This window comes from Rattus norvegicus, chromosome X (genome assembly GCF_021556685.1).
Source record: "Rattus norvegicus strain SHRSP/BbbUtx chromosome X, alternate assembly SHRSP_T2T, whole genome shotgun sequence".
NCBI classification, from domain to species: Eukaryota; Metazoa; Chordata; class Mammalia; order Rodentia; family Muridae; genus Rattus; species Rattus norvegicus.
The window spans coordinates 61,994,543-62,018,520 of NC_141554.1; the positions used below are offsets into that span (position 1 = coordinate 61,994,543).

The window sequence follows — 23,978 nt, forward strand, 5'->3', positions numbered from 1 at the left end:
TATATCAACTCAAAATAAAGCCAGAGATACATAAGTCACAATATGAATAACACAATATCCTTGTCCTAAACATTAATACAAGCATGTACAAATAAAACTTGCTACATTTTCATATTTTCTTATTTATGATTATCAAAATTATCTTTTAAAAATATTTACTTGTTTTTTCTTTTTTACTATGTAAAGAACATAAATTTCACAAAAGAATGGACATTGTTAAATTAAATATGACTTCAAGCATGCTTTGCACAGTGAATTAATTCAGCAAATAGGTCTTTATAATGTCAAGAATAAAATTCTTTGTAAATTTCCTCTAAAAGTACTGAAAATATTTACAAAAATAGTCATAATTAAGTTATAACTCATTAAGTTCTTATAATTTACCACTTTTCCTTTTTTTATAAAAGCAGAATCTGAGCTTTCTAAGCTATGACTGTCTTGCATTATTTTCTACTGGAGTTACCAGCATATTTGGGACAACTGATGCTAATTCTCCTAAAAATTACCATCTGCCTGCTATATCAGTCCAGATGTGACATAGGATATATACATATACTTGCACATATATGCATATGTGTGTATTTAAGATCAAGTGAGAGGAACATGTAAGTGTGCATATACCAACTGTACGCATCTATTTTATAGTATTATAATACAGTTATTTAGTAAATAGATGTGTGTGCGTGTATGTGTGTGTATGTGTGTGTGTTGGAAGAGAGAAAGGAAAAAATGTTCAATTGATATAAGTAATATACCTTTAGTTGCTTCTGAAAAGAGACGAAACCATGAAAGGGAGAAATATTCAGAGTAACATTTGAAGAAACATAAATATATGGAGTGGGGCAGTGGATTCCGTTCTGCTGGCTACCTCTGCGGGCTGAGAGCAATGTTAGATCAGCCTTAGCTCTGCCAAGCCTGGGTCCTGAGCTTAAAGGTGAGGCAGTGAGTGGCTCACAGAGAGACTGGCCCTAATCCAGCTCATCGAGAAGCTGGCAGGAGGCAGAAAGAATGAGCACAGCAAATACTTCGGTGTTATCACATTGGCGAGAGTATCTTTGCTGGCTTCTGTAGAGCTGCCAGCCTTTCTTGTTCTGCATCTCTCCAGGTCATACATTCAGCAAATATTTATGGAATACTTCTATGAGTCAGGAACCATGTGGGGCAAGCAAAATCTTCTATTGGGCCCAGCCTGCCTCTGCCTGCTTCTCCTCCTACTCCTGGGCTACCAGCATCAATGCCCGCCTCTGCTCCAGGGCCTGGCACAGCGCTGGCGTTATGGCAAGGTTTGCCTGCAATCCCTGCTCTACAAGTCCTTTGGGGTCAGTGACACTGGCATACAGGCTGCCTCTGATCCTATCTACTGGCTGGGGGACAGTATGATCTGCTAGTTTGGAGTGGTGTTTGTGGTGCTGGTGATCATGCTGATTGGTTCCATCATGGCCATTGCTTATCTGTATGTTCTGCCCCTCATCGACCGAACCTATTCAACATCATGGCTCTGCTGGCATTTCTTCTATAGTAACTGGAATCTAATCCTCATCATCCTCCATTAATACCAGGCCTTCACCGTTCCTCCTGGATACCCATCCCAGGGCAGGAATGACATTGCTACTGTCTTCATCTCTAAAAAGTGCATTTACCCTAAGCCAGCTCAGACACACACCTGCAGCATCTGTAATAGGTGTGTGCTGAAGATAGATCATCATTGACCCCTGGATAAACAATTGTGTGAGCCATTATAACCATGACTACTTTTCCTTCTGCTTTTTCATATCTCTTGGCTGTGTCTACTGTATCTAAGGAGTTGTGACCTTTTCTGGGAGGCTTATGCTTCCATCGAGACATATCACCAGACTCTACCATGTACCTTCTCCTTTTAAAAAAGGATAACTTTTCCTGGAATTTATGACCATAAAGAGCTATTAGGCTTGCCTTAGAGTACTACACAGTGACAATCAAAAGAAATATTTTGCCATCTCAAAACAAGGTGCAGTGTAGAGAAATTCAAGGATGGATGTCCCTTTCTTCAGGAAAATAAGTTTTAGCTTCAGTCAGGTAATGAGCTCTAGGTCACAGCACTGGGGCTAGACACTATCCCTTTCACTTGGGAAAAGACCTGTCAAGTATGTTGAAATTCTACCTTCTCCATGGGATAAAGACACTAAATAAGCCTATTGCCAAGGTCACTACCATTTTTCACATGCTACAGAAGGAATGAAAATAAAGGTATTTTATTTGTAAAAATAAAATAAAATAAAAAAATAAATGGAGTGCTGGAAAAAGTTATGGGTATATCAGGAACAAAAATTAAGTATATCAAAAAAAGCTCTATATGTATTTGTTCAGAAATGAGTGATGCTATTTTGAAGATGAGGCAAACATTTCAGTGTTAACTGTAGAAAGAACTACTTAAAATTTGGCTAGAGTAGAGGTCCAAGCTGTGAACTGTGATTAGCTAAGCACTTTTCACACTAACATGGGTGTCTAGAAATGCTTACACCTGTAAAATGGCTTATCTTGTGTTGTGTAGCAGTTTCCTCTCATATTAAAACTTTCCACCCTGCAAGGAAGCTACTTAAGAAAAGTAAGTGGCTCAAATAACTTCAGGAAGTCCTTGAAACTGACTATATTCATTAGGTCTCTCTCACACAAGCATGAATAAGAGTTGCTGAGAGTTGCTGTCAGACCACAATAGTTACAAAGACAACTTTGAGAACACACCATTTCCTTGAAAGAAACAGCTGCCTAGAAGACATTTAGACGAACTGGGTCACTTTTGAAAGGACACTTTCCATCTGATTGAGCTGCCTGTAGGCATTTGATTTGCTCCACGTTCCTAGCTTTCATGAGCTGTCACCCATGCTGGATGAACTTCAACAATACAGATGTCTTTGAGTCATTTTTTTTCTCCCACAATTAACCCTTCACCCTTATTCCTACAACTAATCTTAATAAAAGCTCAGTGGTTACCTAAGTTGAACTGTGGTGTTATCCATACTTTGGTCTGTCATGGTTTTTCAATCTGGGTGAATATACTTGTGTGTTGTGTCTTCTCAGGAAATTTTTTTGCACAATATCATGTTAGTTAATTGTATAAACTGCTGGCATATGGTCAAGGGAAAGATTTTATTAAAGATATGAGAGAAAAACAGCCAAAGGCATCTGGAAGAAAAGCCCAAAGCAGAGAGAAAAAGTATACTGATTATGGTTAGCAGATTGGACCTGTGTGAAACAGGAAAGAGACAGAGACAGAAACAGAGAAACAGAGAGATAGAGCAAAGAGACAGAGCCACACAGAAAAAGACACACAGAGACAACAGGGTCATAAGGAGAATAAGTAGCCAGTGGGGAGGGAAAAGCCTGAACATAAGGGAGTTTTGGGCAGTGTAGGGTATAAGAAGAACAAGAATGCTAGCTAGCTTGACTTTGAAATTTGTAACAGGTACTTGTGATACTGAGAGTGAAGGCTAGCATGCACTTTGGTATTATGATAGGCACCACAGATACCCGTTTGTCCCTTCTGCCTATTAGAATTTGGAGAAGTGGGGTTTCCTTTGCAGATGACATTAACCTTCGTCTCAGGGATAATAGCAGTAAGTTCTGGACCTATTCCTTTTCTACCTGGAATCATTACTGTATTATTAGTTGCTATAGTAATTCATGTGTTAAGGAATCCTAGAGTGGACTAAAATAATGTGTGATTATCCAAAATAATGTGTGATTATCTAAGATTGTTGGAAATTGTTAATCAAAGAAAAACTGATAGATTATCATTCTCATGATTAAAATGGTATTTTATGCCAGATCATTCCCTACTTTGTTACTGTCTTTGTTTGTCCCACTATCTATAGTTATTTGATAGAAATATTTCACATAGCACTTCTCTGCAAAGAAGAGAAAGGACAATTTTCTTCAAAACATTTCTTGCAATATTTTAAAAGTCTTCAAGGTAAAGATTGTTCAGGGTTTAATTCTTCATTGATAATAATCAAACCCAGGGCATTGAAGTTTCTATCATCAATCTGCATTCTAAGCACAAGGCATAAAATATGTGTAAAAGATCTTACATATAATATTGCCATTCATGTATTACCATTCATATATATTCACTTTAATATAAATTATGCACTGAAGGATTATGTAACTTAGTAGGTAGAGTGCTTATCTAATGGGTGTGAAATACTAATCTTCATGTCTGTCATTGTATATACTGTGTAGGGTGGCACATCAGGTACTAGGTGCCTAGAGATCAGAAGTTTGTGGTGTTCTGTGGCTACATATTGAGCATCTCATCAACCTAAGCTAATGACAACTTATATTAAAAAGGTGAATAAATTAAATAAAAAGTAAATCTGTGGAAATGAAAGTATTTCAAGAGAATGAATAAGTTCTCCATTTACTCTGCCATTGTGGTGGTTTGAATAGGTATGTTCCACATAGACACTTGTGATTGAATGTTTGGCAAATATGACGTAGCAATATTACGAGGTGAAGGAGGTTTGGTGAAGGAGGTGTGGCCTTGATGGGGGAAGTATGTCACTGGGGAAGCAGGTATTACAGTCTCCTATGATCAAGTTAATGCAAGGGTGGCACATAATTACACACTTTCTACTGCCTATGGATCACAATGTAGAAGCCTCAGCTAGTTGTGCACTGTTATGTTAGTCTTTATATTGTCATGCCTTCTAACATAATAATGGGCTAAAACTGTGAAACTCTAAGACAGTCTCAACTAAATGCTTTCCTTTATAAGAGTTGCCTTGGTCATAGTGTCTCTTCATAGCAATAGAACTCTAACTTACACAGATGTCATTTGTATCTTGTATTTATGAATGTGGAAAGATTAATGTGAAGGTTTTTAAGCCATTTTGTGATCCAAGAAAAAAAATAAATTCAAATTGATTCCTATATTTACCATTGTATGGCCATGTACAGTATGACATGACAATATGAGGAAGGAAAATCCACTGTATTCTGTATTGTGGACTCTAACAATTCAAGAGATTTCTTTTATTCAAATAATGCATCACTGATATTGACAGGTAAATATTCAAAGACTTTCACAGAAAGTAACAAGTAATATAAATAAGGAAGCTATTGCAGTAACACTTTGGAATGTCATTGTTCATATCACAACTTCCCAAGCCATACTAATCACTGAAGAAAACCAGGGCTTGATGAAAAACAGATGAAATAGAACAGGCCTGTGAAACCCATACCCACAACTAAAAAGCTATCTTAAATGTAGTTGGTACTGCACATAGATAAATTAATGCACTTTTCCAAAATTAAATGTCACAACAAAATAATCTGCTTAGTTGGAGCACCAGACATCAATAAAACTATTAATCAATTAATTAAAATAAATGTATATAAGAAATACTCAATTTAATAAAAAAATAAAGGGCTATTAATCTAAGTTTTGACATTTTTGAATAAGCAACCTAACCTTCTCCATACACTTTAAACAACATTTTAATATATCTAATTTGATTTATGCAGTCACTGTTATGGTTTGAATATGCTTATCCCGGGGACTGGCACTATTTGGAGGCATGGCTGTGTTGGAGATTTAGGCATGGGCTTTAAGACCCTCATCCTAGATGCCTGGAAGCCAGTCTTCCTCTAGTGGCCTTCAGATGAAGATGTAGAACTCTATGATCCTTTAGCTGTATGTCTGCCTGGATGCTACTATGCTCCTGCCTTGATGTTAATGGACTGAACCTCTGAATCAGTAAGTCAACTCAAATTAAATGTCATCCTCATAAGAGTTGCCTTGGTCATGGTGTCCGTTCTCTGCAGTAAAACCCTAATTAAAATAGTCACATATCTATAAATAAATCTCTCCTCTGGTTAAATGAGTTCCATGAGGCAAATGTTTCTGTGTGTATTGCTTATCATTGTATCCTTTCTGTCTAAAACAGAATATTACCCATGGGAGATATTCATGTAACAAATGTTAAAAAATAAAATACAATGAATTATGATTATTTTAATTTTCACCCTTCATTGTTAAAATTATTTTACATATCTGTTGTCTAACTTCAACATACTATTATTATGTCAAAATAATGTTCTTTCTTATCAATGTATACAGTAGTATAAACAAATCTATAGTATACTCATTAATTAATTTATAACTTTTCAATCATTTATACCTTCGACAAATTGAGACGTTATTTCAAGGTATTTTATTCCCTTAAACAAATCGTGTTTCCTTGGATGCTGTCACATTTAACATTCACCATACCGAATTTGAGAGGACTTTCATTAAATCGATTTTAAAGGTTTGAATATATAAGTAAATAACCTGGAGTAACCACAAAAACAAGAACTCTCAGCTCTTCCACAACCATATTCACCTGCACACAGTCATGCTTCCTGCTATGATAATAATGGAGTGAAACACTGAAACTATTAACCAGAAACAATTAAATGTTTCCTGTTACAGAAGTTCTTTCTTCATAGTGTTTCTTTATAGCAACAACAACCCTAATTAACCCTACTCCTGGTACCAATTTCTGTCTCTGGGCCAAGAACATTTATACTATCACATTCATTTTATGTTTACTTAAAAATACATATATAATGCCTAGAAGCACACATGTGTGTTCACACACATATGCATGCATGTATGCGTACACTTACACACACACACACACACACACACACACAAAGACAAAGAGAGAGATAAAGAGAGTGAGAGAATGAGAGAAAGATAGAAAGAGAGAGAGGATGACATACATTAAACAAAGTTCTTCCAGGTCAAGTGATAATATTCCTAGCCATGTACTATACAGCCATGTATGGGAAACCTCCTTTTGAGTCTTCGCTCAAGAGATTTTTAAGAGACCCCAAAATAATATACACTACTGTTATTGCCCTTGGTTGCTTCACAAAACTTAAAGCTAAGGTTCTATCAATGAAAACAACATGTATTTGAAATAGGAGATAGAAAATTCTAGCTGGAACTAAACTGGAAGCCTCTTCTGTGAAGTATAAAAGCTCAGTGGACTTAAGTCTTAACACAATATGAAGGAATTCATACCTTATACTAAAACCCTAGGCAACTATATAAAGCTAGTGATGTCATAAACCCTAGAAAAGGACCCACTATTGTAATTTTCCTAAACTAATATAATTTCAAACTGTATTCTAAATATCTTTATACATACAGAGGTGTAGCTATCATATCTCATAAAAGAAGATTCTTTTTGTAGAAGGAAAATGGAATTTAACTACTGCATAATTTCTCAATTCTTCAAAATCAGAGAATAACAGAACACTGAGTGTTGAACCCCAAATGATATATCTAAACACAAATCAGTGAACATCACTGAAGGGGGAACAGAAAAATTTTAAGAGTCAGGAACCAGGATATCTCCTATGATATAGTATTATTTATACTGTGCCAATAAAATTTTAACAATATGGTCACTTTACTTAACTAATGATAATATCTAATGATTACAAATGTGAATGGGAGGGAAATCTCCCAAGCCTACCGAACAACCCTGAAAAAGAGCTACTGACAATTAATGACTCCAGATATGGGAAAATCAGTCTTCTTCAGGGACAAGCACCTAATAGGTCAACTAATTCAAAATGGTCAGTCCCACATACGTATACTTGAGCCACATAAGAGTTTTAGAAATGTATCATGTGTAACATGCATATGCATATTTATACATTAATAGTAACAATAGTAATTAAGAGGTCAATAATTTGAGAGTAAAGCATGGAAGGAGTTAGTAGAGGAGGTGTTTATACAGTACTAACAAACATGTGAAATTATGAAAACAAATAAAACTTTACAGTAAGATCTGAATTGAATATAGACATCAAATTGTCAAAGATTTTCTTCTTGTTTGTGTTTGGTTAGTTAGTTTGTTTGTTTGTTGAGATAAGGTTTCTCTATTACATAGTTATTGCCGCCCTGAAACTCATTCTGCAGACCAGGCTGTCCTTTTATCTCAGAGATACAAACTGCCTCTGCCTGAGATATGAGCCACCATCACGCCCCACACCTGGTAAAGAATTTTTTTTAAGATGCATTTTTCAGATCTATGGAAGTAAAGACATATGATTGGGGAAAAAAAAAGATCTGAATTGAACACTTCCATCCTACAAGTTCTTAATATTGGAAATATATTTTTAAAGTTATTTTACAAATCATCAGAGAAAAGAGCTAACTTTTTTTATTTTGAGGGCTTAAGTCACAGGTTCAAGATAAATAATATTTATGTCAACAATTGACAAAAGGAAAAGCATAACAGTCATTTTAAAAGAATTATTTGATTTTGTGCATGTATAAAGTAACAGAAAATCTGTATTTCAGTATGCTGAATTTTTTAATTTATAAAGAAAATACAATTCAACTGTTAACTGTCAAAAGCAAAAAGAATTGTACAAATTTTGCAGTCAAGCCTTCCGTTTGTCATATCAGAATTATGTTGGTTTCATATATTGGATTAATTTAGTGTATTTAAACCTCTGTACATGCTGCATAAATACAGCCTAAATTTCACCATCTATGATCCTCATGTCACTTTGAAACAAGTTTCAGCAATGAATTCTACCCTCTACTCTGTATTTCTAGTTATTGACCCAATCATAATTTACCTATTAATAATGTTCACTTTTAAATCCTTGCTATTATAGATAGTCATTTATCTAGGTTATTTTCTCTAACATAAGACACTTTGACAGTTAACTCTAGTTTCAGAACCATTTTTATAAAGGTTGAATTGCTGACAGAATTATCTTTACTCAAATTGAATCGATGAACCTTTTGCTTTTCTAATTAGTTATTATAGTGGCTCCTACAGCTTCCTAGAATCGATCTATCCCTCTCTACTGCAAATCTCTGTAGGATGTGGTAATCTTACAATTTTACTTCTGTAACTCTAGCCACCAAGTCTGACTAATCAGTTGTTATAATTCATATCCACAACCATGAACTGTTTTTGGCCATTCTAGACCAAGTATTTAATCACTAATATTCATTGCAAAACTTACCAAGACTGAAGATAATATATCACATACTAATTATCCCCATTTATTTAAACACAGTAAATTATTTTGTGCAAAATATATTATATCTTTTTTCCACTTTGTACACATTTTGGGAAAAGGAGAACATTATTTTTTTAATATTGCTGATCCCTTATAAAGAAATGTTAAATAATGAAGCTACTATCTTATTTAAAATGCTAAAAATAAAGTTTTACAAAAACCAAGAAACGATAGTTTTTGTATTATTTACCTCAAAGTAATTTATTTTAATATGCAATGAAGTTAAATTGGTATTCCAGATTTCTTATATTTTGAACAAGTATAATATCATATATCAATTTTTCAACAAATATTGCTTCGTAATTTTCCTTTGTAGTCAACACTTTCTTCTACTATGAATGCCTAGCAACAATTGATGTATTTTATATTCCTTTGGCTTTGCCATTTTTAGAACATCTTACAAACAGATTGATTAATTCAGAGGTCTTATCCTTTGGCTCTTTTTCAGTTAACCAAACACACTTGAGAGTTATCTGTTGTTTCATGTGTCAGTAAATTATTTTTTTCAGTGCTGCTAAATAGCACATCCATTTACTAGATGAAGGACATTTGGATGTTTACAATACATGGTGATTATACTCAAGCTGTTGTAAACCTCTGCATCCAGGTTTTTGTGGGAACAAGAGTTTTGTCTTTTTTAAGAACAAAAGGGATTTCTTTTCACATAGCATATGTGTGTTTCTCTTTGAAAGACCTTTCTAAAATGGCTTCTGCTTTCTGAAGTGACAATTACCATTTTTTTTTCTTTTTTTTTTTTTCCGGAGCTGGGGACCGAACCCAGGGCCTTGCGCTTCCTAGGCAAGCGCTCTACCACTGAGCTAAATCCCCAACCCCAACAATTACCATTTAATGTTGGAAGTTCTCTGGGTTCTTTCCCTCAAGTAATATTTTAGTCACTCTAATAAACATATAGCATTACCCAGGGTTCTCTAGAAAGACAGAATTGATATAATATAGACATATTTTATATATAGATTTATTAAATTAGCAAATGCAATACAATTTGAATAATAAAAACAGCTGTGTTGCCTACCAGAGAGGCCTAAAACTCTGCAATTGTTCAGTTATAAAGTCTGGGTGACTTACTAATTACAATCTGGTATTGAAGGCTTGAAGGGTTCTTTTAGAGTCTCTCTTCATCAGTTCTATTGGAAGTCTGTAAATTGTGGATCTTTACAAATCAATTAAGTCACTCAGAACTATTCCTCAACTGAGGCTCCCTGTTAGGGTGACTCTAAGTTGTAACAAGTTGTCCTTTAAAACCAACCATTACACATGTGGATCTGAGTCATTGTGGTTTTAGTTCAAATTTTCCTGATGACTAAATTTATTAAGAATGCTTTCATCAGCTTCCTTACTATCTCCATGTCTTCTTTGGTTATGTTCAAACATTTGCTCTTTTTTTTTTTTGAAGTGTGCCCCTTCTTTTTCGTGAGTTTTAAAAATCCTAATGCATACTGGAAACAGGCATGTTGTCAGAAATATGACTGACAAATACGTTTTATTCTCTGTGGTTTCTTTTCTTGAAATTATGATTTACCCTTTTAGGTTTCCTTTTAATGTCAGCCTATATTTGCATTGTTTTTGGTGAGGTATAAAAATAAAGCCTATGAAAAAAATTAGACCTTAGGAGTAAGATTGTTTTCTGTTTGCTAACACTAGAACATTAGGGACTTTATAATCTCTTGCCAATCTTGATGTATTATTTAGTCATCTGTTAGCTGTTCTGTTTGGCTCTTTAAGTGAAGAGTTAGTTGCCAGGCACCTGAATCTTAGTTATGTGTGTATACTTTGTATAGCTTTTGTCACTGTAAGGATGGGAATAAGACTTTTCGTAACTCTCTATTTCCCTTGTAGAATACATAAGGTTTTTGTTCTGCTTTTAAAGTAACTTCATTTATCCGATGATGGAAATATAAAACAATTGCCCGATGGTCCATAAAATTTCCTGACAAAATTCCAAGTAATAGAAAACACTTTTATTACTCAATAAATATTAAACTGAAATGTAATGAAAATCAAAGGTATATTGAAAAGCCTGAAGATGGCTAGAAAAATGATTTAGAAGGTAAAGTATTTGTCACCCAAGCATGAGGACCTGATATCAAATCAACAGAATTCATGTAAAGGCAAGGAGTAATAGCATGTGACTTTAATCGAAGGGTAATGAATAAGATGAGAGATTAGTAGGAAACTGTATCATAGGTAGCATTATACAAAACAGAAAACAGGTCTCACATAAGGTAGAAGGAAGAAGTAACATTTGAAGTCTTCCGGTTCTCATATTTACACTGTGGTATGAATATTCTTGCATACACACACACAAACACACACAGAGACACACACACACACTCACATGAAAGCACACACATGCACACATATATAATTTGAACGATGTCATTATGTATCCCTGGCTGAGCTTAATATTTATATCAGGCTAATCTGGAATTCATAAACTATCCCTACCACAGAAGGACTGGACACCAACATGCCCTGGCTACAATATTTCTCAAAACAAGCTCCAGGAGGAAGAAATCTTACATTTTCAGAGAGCCAAATATGTGGCATCTATTATTCTTGAGATCTGTGACATATAGACCTCAAGCAAAAAGTCTTGGCAAAGAATAATTACATCACACACACACACACACACACACACACACACATACGCACACACACACACAAGCACACACATACAAACACATATTTGTAAAAATATGGCTTCTTAAATATATCTTAAATTCACTTTATTATTGTATAATATAGCCATTTGTATAATTTTACTCAGTTATTAAACTAAGAACTATAACTCCACATGAGGTTATGTAAATATATATATACACATATATATAAATATACATACATACAACATATAAATACATATATATATATACACATATATATAAATATACATACATACATATATATAAATATATATATACACATACATATATATCTTATTTAGTGGATGAGAACATATTGAGAAATGAAATTTTGGGAATACTGAAATGTTTATGACATATAGTGATAAAAAATTTATTCAGTAAACTGAAGTTTTTTTCTGATAGCAGTTTCCCATGTAGTGTATTTCCACTTCATTGTGGTGGGTCTATATTTTGCATTTCATCCAATCCGTCAATTCCACAAATGCTCCCTGAAACACTGCAGGTCATATTTAAAACTACTATGCACTGTGAATTGCAGCACATTTACTTTCTATAAAAGTTTTCTGTTGTTGTAGAAACCTAATAGTTTAATCATAAAAAACAAAGACTTCTACTAATACCTTACTATCATTTCTCAGCGTTTACGTATTAAAACTGTATTGATCATGTTAAAATATTTAATTATAAATTAAATATTAGGTTTATCAAATGTTAGGTTTTAAAAGCATGATATAATTAATTTACATTAGAATTTAAAATCATTCTAAAATCATTTAAAATCATTTCTAAAATGGCCTATATGAGATCAGGCTTCTGTAAAGAAACAGAATGTGGAGAACTTGATATTTCTCTGTTCCCATAATATACATCTCCCCCCCCTCTCTCTCTCTCTCTCTCTCTATATATATATATATATATATATATATATATATATATATATATTCATGCACACACACACACACACACACACACACACACACACACCTGACTTTTTAGGAAGGCTTGGAGTGTACCGTCTAGCTAATACAATAATTATCTATAAACTGAAAGTCCCAGAATCCAGTAGTTGTTCAGTTAATGAAGCTGGATATCCTAGTTTTTCTTCAGTATCCACTGGAACACTGAAGTATGCTCTATTGCAAGTAAGGAATGGACTTGCTAGCAAGGTGAGGGCAATCAGGTGAAAAGAGAGCAAGCTTACTCATAATCTATACTTACATAGTTTTTGAACAAATGGTGTAGCCTAGATCAGAGTTGGGTTTTACTAGCTCAAATGATCTAGACTGAAGGCCTATATTCCTAGCTCAGAAATACTGATTAAAAATTGATATTCCTGCTTCAAAACAAAGCAAAATATCTCAAAGGTGAGTCATCATATTTTGGGTTTTAATTAATTTCAATTGTAATGAATTAGACAAACAAAAATAGCTACCATATTACCCCATACATATTTCTTCCATTTTGTATTGTGTGTTTAATTGGATAAAAAATTGATAATCATAAAACAATTATTGATGGGATTTGAAAATTGATATATATATATACATACATATATATATATATACATATATATATATATATATATTCTGCAGTATTAACTACTTCACAAAGATTTAATTCTTTATGTAAAATTTAATAAGGACACTCTGTACCCAGATACCATGTGAGAGAGGTGGACTTTCAGAAGTGCAGACAATTCTGAGAACAGATAAGAACACCACTTTTGCTCATATTCTTGGCCCAAGAGGAACACACCTGGAGCCCTGTGCACACAGGAACCGAGGAGCAGTCAGGGACAGGATCCTGGCTGTTTCCTCCTGTGCCAAGAGCTGACCCTGAGGCACAGCTCTCTGTACTCAAACCCATCTGGGAGAAAATCAATCTCCAGGAGTGCTGACACAGAGGCTTACAGGATGGTCAAGCCACTGTCAGAGACAGGAAGACCAGCTAACACCAGAGATAAGCAGATGGTAGGAGGCAAGGACAAAAATGTATGCAGCATAAACAAAGGCCAGATGGCATCATAAGAACCCAGTTCCCTCACCACATCAAACCCTGAATACCACAAGACAAAGAGAAATAAGATTGTTATTCAAAATCAAAACTCAGGATGATGTTAGAGGTCTTTAAAAAGGACACAAATAATTCCACTAAAAAAATACAGGACAGGGGTTGGGGATTTAGCTCAGTGGTAGAGCGCTTGTCTAGCAAGTGCAAGGCCCTGGTTTCGGTCCCCAGCTCCAAAAAAAAAAAAAAAAAAAAAGAAAAAGAAAAAAAGAAAAAAGTACAGGACAACACAGGTAAAGAGGTAGAAACGATTAAAGAAAGAAAAACAAAATTCTCTTAAAGAATTACAAGAAAACACAACCAAAAAGTGAAGGAATTGAACAAAACCATTCAGGATCTAAAAATGCAAATGGAAACAATAAAGAAAACAAAAGCGGAGACAACACTGAAGATAGAAATCCTAGGAAAGAGATCAGGAGTCATAGATTAAAGCATTATTAACAGAGTACAAAAGGTCAAAAAGAGACTCTGGGGGGGGCAGATGATACCATAGAAACCATTGAAAAAAAAAAACAAAACCTTCAAAGAAAATGCGAAACCCAAAAAGTTCCTAACCCAAATCATCCAGGAAATGTAGGACACAATGAGAAAATCAAACCTAAAGAATAATAGGTGTAGAAGAGAGCTATGATTCCCAACTTACAGGGCCAGTAAATATCTTCAACAAAATTATAGAAGAAAACGTCCCTAACCTGGAGAAAGAGATGTCAATAAACATACAAGAAGCCTACAGAACTCCAAATAGATTGGACCAGAAAAGAAATTGTTCCTATCATATAATAGTCAAAACAGTCAATACACAAAACAGAGAAAGAAAAAGCAGTAAGGGAAAAATTTCAGGTAACATATAAAGGCAGACCTATCAGAATTACACCACACTTCTCAACAGAGACTATGAAAGCCATAAAATCCTGTGCAGATGTCATACAGACCCTAACAGAACAAAAGTGCCAACCCAGAATACTATATCCAGCAAAACTCTCAATTAACTTAGATGGAAAAACCAAGATATTGTATGACAAAAATTAAACTTACATAATATCTTTCCATAAAACAAGCCTTACAAAATATAGTAGATGCAGAAGTCCAAAACAAGGAGGTAAACTGCATGCTAGAAAAACCAAAAAAATCTAATTTCAGGTAACCTAAAAGAAGATATCGAGCAGCTCTCTGCTCCCAGACCCGGTGAGAGAGAGACCCAACCGCCTGGTCAGGTGGGCACTCCTGAGGCTGCAGAGCAGAAGAGACCACCAACACTGCTCACCCCTGCCCACATCCCTGGCCCAAGAGGAAACTGTATAAGGCCTCTGGGCTCCCGTGGGAGAGGGCCCAGGAGCGTCAGGACCCCTGCCAGAGACACCGCCGGACCCTGAAGGAAACAGACCGGATAAACAGTTCTCTGCACCCAAATCCCGTGGGAGGGAGAGCTAAACCTTCAGAGAGGCAGACAAGCCTGGGAAACCAGAAGAGACTGCTCCCTGCACACACATCTCGGATGACAGAGGAAAAAGCCAAAGACCATCTGGAACCCTGGTGCACTGAAGCTCCCGGAAGGGGCGGCACAGGTCTTCCTGGTTGCTGCCGCTGCAGAGAGCCCCTGGGCAGCACCCCATGAGCGAACCTGAGCCTCGGGACCACAGGTAAGACCAAATTTTCTGCTGCAAGAAAGCTGCCTGGTGAACTCAAGACACAGGCCCACAGGAACAGCTGAAGACCTGTAGAGAGGAAAAACTACACGCCCGAAAGCAGAACACTCTGTCCCCATAACTGACTGAAAGAGAGGAAAACAGGTCTACTCCTGACACACAGGCTTATAGGACAGTCTAGCCACTGTCAGAAATAGCAGAACAAAGTAACACTAGAGATAATCTGATGGCGAGAGGCAAGCGCAGGAACCCAAGCAACAGAAACCAAGACTACATGCCATCATCGGAGCCCAATTCTCCCACCAAAACAAACATGGAATATCCAAACACACCAGAAAAGCAAGATCTAGTTTCAAAATCATATTTGATCATGATGCTGGAGGACTTCAAGAAAGACATGAACACACTTAGGGAAACACAGGAAAACATTAATAAACAAGTAGAAGCCTACAGAGAGGAATCGCAAAAATCCCTGAAAGAATTCCAGGAAAACACAATCAAACAGTTGAAGGAATTAAAAATGGAAATAGAAGCAATCAAGAAAGAACACATGGAAACAACCCTGGATATAGAAAACCAAAAGAAGAGACAAGGAGCTGTAGATACAAGTTTCACCAACAGAATACAAGAGATGGAAGAGAGAATCTCAGGAGCAGAAGATTCCATAGAAATCATTGACTCAACTGTCAAAGATAATGTAAAGCGGAAAAAGCTACTGGTCCAAAACATACAGGAAATCCAGGACTCAATGAGAAGATCAAACCTAAGGATAATAGGTATAGAAGAGAGTGAAGACTCCCAGCTCAAAGGACCAGTAAATATCTTCAACAAAATCATAGAAGAAAACTTCCCTAACCTAAAAAAAGAGATACCCATAGACATACAAGAAGCCTACAGAACTCCAAATAGATTGGACCAGAAAAGAAACACCTCCCGTCACATAATTGTCAAAACACCAAACGCACAAAATAAAGAAAGAATATTAAAAGCAGTAAGGGAAAAAGGTCAAGTAACATATAAAGGGAGACTATCAGAATCACACCAGACTTCTCGCCAGAAACTATGAAGGCCAGAAGATCCTGGACTGATGTCATACAGACCCTAAGAGAACACAAATGCCAGCCCAGGTTACTGTATCCAGCAAAACTCTCAATTAACATTGATGGAGAAACCAAGATATTCCATGACAAAACCAAATTTACACAATATCTTTCCACAAATCCAGCACTACAAAGGATAATAAATGGTAAAGCCCAACATAAGGAGGCAAGCTATACCCTAGAAGAAGCAAGAAACTAATCGTCTTGGCAACAAAACAAAGAGAATGAAAGCACACAAACATAACCTCACATACAAATCTGAATATAAAGGGAAACAATAATCACTATTCCTTAATATCTCTCAATATTGGGGTTGGGGATTTAGCTCAGTGGTAGAGCGCTTGCCTAGCAAGCGCAAGGCCCTGGGTTCGGTCCCAAGCTCCGAAAAAAAGAAAAAAAGAAGAAAAAAATATCTCTCAATATCAATGGCCTCAACTCCCCAATAAAAAGACATAGATTAACAAACTGGATACGCAACGAGGACCCTGCATTCTGCTGCCTACAGGAAACACACCTCAGAGACAAAGACAGACACTACCTCAGAGTGAAAGGCTGGAAAACAACTTTCCAAGCAAATGGTCAGAAGAAGCAAGCTGGAGTAGCCATTCTAATATCAAATAAAATCAATTTTCAATTAAAAGTCATCAAAAAAGATAAGGAAGGACACTTCATATTCATCAAAGGAAAAATCAACCAAGATGAACTCTCAATCCTAAATATCTATGCCCCAAATACAAGGGCACCTACATACGTAAAAGAAACCTTACTAAAGCTCAAAACACACATTGCACCTCACACAATAATAGTGGGAGATTTCAACACCCCACTCTCATCAATGGACAGATCATGGAAACAGAAATTAAACAGTGATGTCGACAGACTAAGAGAAGTCATGAGCCAAATGGACTTAACGGATATTTATAGAACATTCTATCCTAAAGCAAAAGGATATACTTCTTCTCAGCTCCTCATGGTACTTTCTCCAAAATTGACCATATAATTGGTCAAAAAACGGGCCTCAACAGGTACAGAAAGATAGAAATAATCCCATGCGTGCTATCGGACCACCACAGCCTAAAACTGGTCTTCAATAACAATAAGGGAAGAATGCCCACATATACGTGGAAATTGAACAATGCTCTACTCAATGATAACCTGGTCAAGGAAGAAATAAAGAAAGAAATTAACAACTTTTTAGAATTTAATGAAAATGAAGATACAACTTACTCAAACTTATGGGACACAATGAAAGCTGTGCTAAGAGGAAAACTCATAGCGCTGAGTGCCTGCAGAAAGAAACAGGAAAGAGCATATGTCAGCAGCTTGACAGCACACCTAAAAGCTCTAGAACAAAAAGAAGCAAATACACCCAGGAGGAGTAGAAGGCAGGAAATAATCAAACTCAGAGCTGAAATCAACCAAGTAGAAACAAAAAGGACCATAGAAAGAATCAACAGAACCAAAAGTTGGTTCTTTGAGAAAATCAACAAGATAGATAAACCCTTAGCCAGACTAACGAGAGGACACAGAGAGTGCGTCCAAATTAACAAAATCAGAAATGAAAAGGGAGACATAACTACAGATTCGGAGGAAATTCAAAAAACCATCAGATCTTACTATAAAAACCTATATTCAACAAAATTTGAAAATCTTCAGGAAATGGACAATTTCCTAGACAGTTACCAGGTATCGAAGTTAAATCAGGAACAGACAAACCAGTTAAACAACCCCATAACTCCTAAGGAAATAGAAGCAGTCATTAAAGGTCTCCCAACCAAAAAGAGCCCAGGTCCAGACGGGTTTAGTGCAGAATTCTATCAAACCTTCATAGAAGACCTCATACCAATATTATCCAAACTATTCCACAAAATTGAAACAGATGGAGCCCTACCGAATTCCTTCTAGGAAGCCACAATTACTCTTATACCTAAACCACACAAAGACACAACAAAGAAAGAGAACTTCAGACCAATTTCCCTTATGAATGTCGACGCAAAAATACTCAATAAAATTCTGGCAAACCGAATTCAAGAGCACATCAAAACAATCATCCACCATGATCAAGTAGGCTTCATCCCAGGCATGCAGGGATGGTTTAATATACGGAAAACCAACAACGTGATCCATTATATAAACAAATTGAAAGAATAGAACCACATGATCATTTCATTAGATGCTGAGAAAGCATTTGACAAAATTCAACACCCCTTCATGATAAAAGTCCTGGAAAGAATAGGAATTCAAGGCCCATACCTAAACATAGTAAAAGCCATATACAGCAAACCAGTTGCTAACGTTAAACTAAATGGAGAGAAACTTGAAGCAATCCCACTAAAATCAGGGACTAGACAAGGCTGCCCACTCTCTCCCTACTTATTCAATATAGTTCTTGAAGTTCTAGCCAGAGCAATCAGACAACAAAAGGAGATCAAAGGGATACAGATCAGAAAAGAAGAGGTCAAAATATCACTATTTGCAGACGACATGATAGTATATTTAAGTGATCCCAAAAGTTCCACCAGAGAACTACTAAAGCTGATAAACAACTTCAGCAAAGTGGCTGGGTTTAAAATTAACTCAAATAAATCAGTTGCCTTCCTCTATACAAAAGAGAAACAAGCCGAGAAAGAAATTAGGGAAACGACACCCTTCATAATAGACCCAAATAATATAAAGTACCTCGGTGTGACTTTAACCAAGCAAGTAAAAGATCTGTACAATAAGAACTTCAAGACACTGAGGAAAGAAATTGAAGAAGACCTCAGAAGATGGAAAGATCTCCCATGCTCATGGATTGGCAGGATTAATATAGTAAAAATGGCCGTTTTACCAAAAGCAATCTACAGATTCAATGCAATCCCCATCAAAATACCAATCCAATTCTTCAAAGAGTTAGACAGAACAATTTGCAAATTCATCTGGAATAACAAAAGACCCAGGATAGCTAAAGCTATCCTCAACAATAAAAGGACTTCAGGGGGAATCACTATCCCTGAACTCAAGCAGTATTACAGAGCAATAGTGATAAAAACTGCATGGTATTGGTACAGAGACAGACAGACAGACCAATGGAATAGAATTGAAGACCCAGAAATGAACCCACACACCTATGGTCACTTAATTTTTGACAAAGGAGCCAAAACCATCCAATGGAAAAAAGATAGCATTTTCAGCAAATGGTGCTGGTTCAACTGGAGGGCAACATGTAGAAGAATGCAGATCGATCCATGCTTATCACCCTGTACAAAGCTTAAGTCCAAGTGGATCAAGGACCTCCACATCAAACCAGACACACTCAAACTAATAGAAGAAAAACTAGGGAAGCATCTGGAACACATGGGCACTGGAAAGAATTTCCTGAACAAAACACCAATGGCTTATGCTCTAAGATCAAGAATCGACAAATGGGATCTCATAAAACTGCAAAGCTTCTGTAAGGCAAAGGACACTGTGGTTAGGACAAAACGGCAACCAACAGATTGGGAAAAGATCTTTACCAATCCTACAACAGATAGAGGCCTTATATCCAAAATATACAAAGAACTCAAGAAGTTAGACCGCAGGGAAACAAATAACCCTATTAAAAATGGGGTTCAGAGCTAAACAAAGAATTCACAGCTGAGGAATGCCGAATGGCTGAGAAACACCTAAAGAAATGTTCAACATCTTTAGTCATAAGGGAAATGCAAATCAAAACAACCCTGAGATTTCACCTCACACCAGTGCGATTGGCTAAGATCAAAAACTCAGGTGACAGCAGATGCTGGCGAGGATGTGGAGAAAGAGGAACACTCCTCCATTGTTGGTGGGGTTGCAGACTGGTAAAACCATTCTGGAAATCAGTCTGGAGGTTCCTCTGAAAATTGGACATTGAACTGCCTGAAGATCCAGCTATACCTCTCTTGGGCATATACCCAAAAGATGCCTCAACATATAAAAGAGACACGTGCTCCACTATGTTCATCGCAGCCTTATTTATAATAGCCAGAAACTGGAAAGAACCCAGATGCCCTTCAACAGAGGAATGGATACAGAAAATGTGGTACATCTACACAATGGAATATTACTCAGCTATCAAAAACAACGAGTTTATGAAATTCGTAGGCAAATGGTTGGAACTGGAAAATATCATCCTGAGTGAGCTAACCCAATCACAGAAAGACATACATGGTATGCACTCATTGATAAGTGGCTATTAGCCCAAATGCTTGAATTACCCTAGATCCCTAGAACAAACGAAACTCAAGACGGATGATCAAAATGTGAATGCTTCACTCCTTCTTTAAATGAGGAAAAAGAATACTCTTGGCAGGGAAGGGAGAGGCAAAGATTAAAACAGAGACTGAAGGAACACCCATTCAGAGCCTGCCCCACATGTGGCCCATACATATACAGCCACCCAATTAGACAAGATGGATGAAGCAAAGAAGTGCAGACCGACAGGAGCCGGATGTAGATCGCTCCTGAGAGACACAGCCAGAATACAGCAAATACAGAGGCGAATGCCAGCAGCAAACCACTGAACTGAGAATAGGTCCCCTATTGAAGGAATCAGAGAAAGAACTGGAAGAGCTTGAAGGGGCTTGAGACCCCAAAAGTACAACAATGCCAAGCAACCAGAGCTTCCAGAGACTAAGCCACTACCTAAAGACTATACATGGACTGACCCTGGACTCTGACCCCATAGGTAGCAATGAATATCCTAGTAAGAGCACCAGTGGAAGGGGAAGCCCTGGGTCCTGCTAAGACTGAACCCCCAGTGAACTAGTCCATGGGGGGAGGGCGGTAATGGGGGGAGGGTTGGGAGGGGAACACCCATAAGGAAGGGGAGGTTGGAGGGGGATGTTTGCCCGGAAACCGGGAAAGGGAATAACACTCGAAATGTATATAAGAAATACTCAAGTTAATAAAAAAAAAAAGAAGAAGATATCAACACCAAAATAATTCTACTTCTAACAACAAAAATAATAGAAAATAACAATCATTGATGTTGATCTCTTAATTTCAATAGACTCAATTCCCAAATAAAATGACATACACTAACAGACTGGATACATAAAGAAGACCCAGCATTTTACTGCATACAGGAAACACACTTTAGGGACAAAGACAGCCACTATCTCAGAGTAAAGGCTAGAAAACAATTTCCCAAGCAAATATCACCAGGAAACAAGCTGGAGTAGCCATTCTAATATGAAAAAAAAATCAACTTACAACCAAAATTTTTCAGAAAAGATACAGAAGCCACTTCATATTCATCAAAGAAAAAATTCACTGAGATTAACTCTCAGTCTTGAATATCTATGTTCCAAATGCAAGGGTGCCTATAATCATAAAAGAAATTTTACAAAAGCTCAAAGCATACATTGCACCTCATACAATAATAGTGGGAGATTTCAACACTCCACTCCCATCATCGTACACATCATAGGAACAGAAACTAAACAGAGATACAGAGAGACTAATTGAACCAAATGAATTTTACAAATATTTGTAGAACATTTGATCCTAAAATAAAAGAATATACCTTCTTCTCAGCACCTCATGCTACCTTCTCTAAAATTGACTACATAATCAGTCACAAAAAAGGCCTCAACAGATACAAGATTGAAAAAAGTGCTATGTATCCTACCAGATCAAGATGGACTAAGGTTGGACTTCAACAACAACAAAAACAACAGAAGGCCCCCACACACAGGGAAGTTGTACAAGGCTCTACTCACTGATTTCTTGGCCAAGGAAGAAATAAAGGAAGAAATTAAAGACTTTTTAGAATTTAAGGAAAATGAGTGCAAAACATACCCAAACTTATGAGATACAGTGAAGTGATAAGCAGTGCTAAGAGGAAAACACATAGCTCTGAGTGCCTTCAAAAAAATCCTGGCAAGAACATACACTGGTAGCTTGAGAGTGCACATAAAGGCTCTAGAACATAAAGAAGCAAATACATGCAAGAGCAGTAGATGTAGAAGGCAGAAATAATCAAACCCAGGGCTGAAATCAACCAAGTAGAAAAAAAAGAATTATATAAAGAATCAACAAATCCAGGAGCAGGTTCTTTGAGAAAATCAACAAGATAGGAATACCCTTAGCCAGACTAACTAAGGGGCACAGAGAGAGTTTCCAAATTAATAATATCAGAACTGAAAAGGGATAAATAGCCTCACAAACTGAGGAAAATAAAAAAAAAATCATATTCTACTACAAAAACCTACATTCAAAAAACAAAAACTGGAAAATCTGGAGGAAATGGACAATTTTCTAGACAGATACCAGGTACCAAATTTAAATCAAGACCAGATAAACCATCCAAATAGTCCCATAACTCCTAAAGAAATAGAAGCAGTTAATAAAAGTCACCTAACTAAGTAAAAGCCCAGGATCAGTTGGATATAGTGCAGAATTCTATCAGATTTTCAAAGACATAGAACCAATACTGTTCAAATTATTCCACAAAATAGAAGCAGAAGGAACACTATCAAATTTCTTCTATTAAGTTACAATTATGCATATACCTAATCTGCACAAAGACCCAACACAGGAAGAGAGCTTCACAACACTTTCCCTTATTAATATCAATGCAAAAATATGCAATAAAATTTTTACAAACTGAATCCATGAACAAATCAAAATGATCATCCATCATGATCAAATAGGCTTCATACCAGGGATGCACGGTTGGTTCAATATATGGAAATCCATCAATATAATCCACCCTGTAAACAAACTCAAAGGGAAAAAACTCACAAGACCATCTTCTTAGATGTTAGAAAAGCATGTGACAAAATTCAACACTCCTTCATGTTCAAGGTCTTGGATAGATTAGGAATTCAAGGACCATAACTAAACATAGTAAAAACAATATACAGCAAACCAGTACCAAAAATCAAACTAAATGGAGATAAACTTGAAGCAATCCTACAAAAATCAGGGACTAGACAAGGCTTCCAATTCTCTCCCTGTCTATTAACTATAGTAATCAAAATCCTAGCCAGAACAATCAGACAACAAAAGGAGGTCAAAGTGATACAAGTTGGATAGGAAGAAGTCAATATATCACTATTTGCAGATGATATGATAGCATATTTAATTGATCCCAAAATTTCCACCAGAGAACTATTAAGCCTGATAAACAACTTCAGCAAAGTGGCTGGGTATAAAATTAACTCAAACAGATTAGTAACCTTCCTCTACTTAAAGGATAATGAGGCTGAGAAATAAATTAGGGAAATTACACCCTTCACAATAGTCACAAATAATATAAAAGACATTGGTGTGACTCTAACCAAGCAAGTGAAAGACCTATATGACAAGAACTTCATGTCTCTGATGAAATAAATTGAAGATCTCAGAAGATGGAGAGATCTCTCATACAGATGAATTGGCAGGATTAATATTGTAAAAATGGCCATCTTGCCAAAAGC

At 36.3% G+C, this 23,978-nt stretch overlaps 1 pseudogene; it reads left to right on the forward strand.

The window, feature by feature from the left end:
* Window positions 1–1,154: 1,154 nt before the first annotated feature.
* On the forward strand, window positions 1,155–1,709 carry Zdhhc16-ps1 (zinc finger DHHC-type palmitoyltransferase 16, pseudogene 1; annotated as a pseudogene).
* Window positions 1,710–23,978: the final 22,269 nt, after the last annotated feature.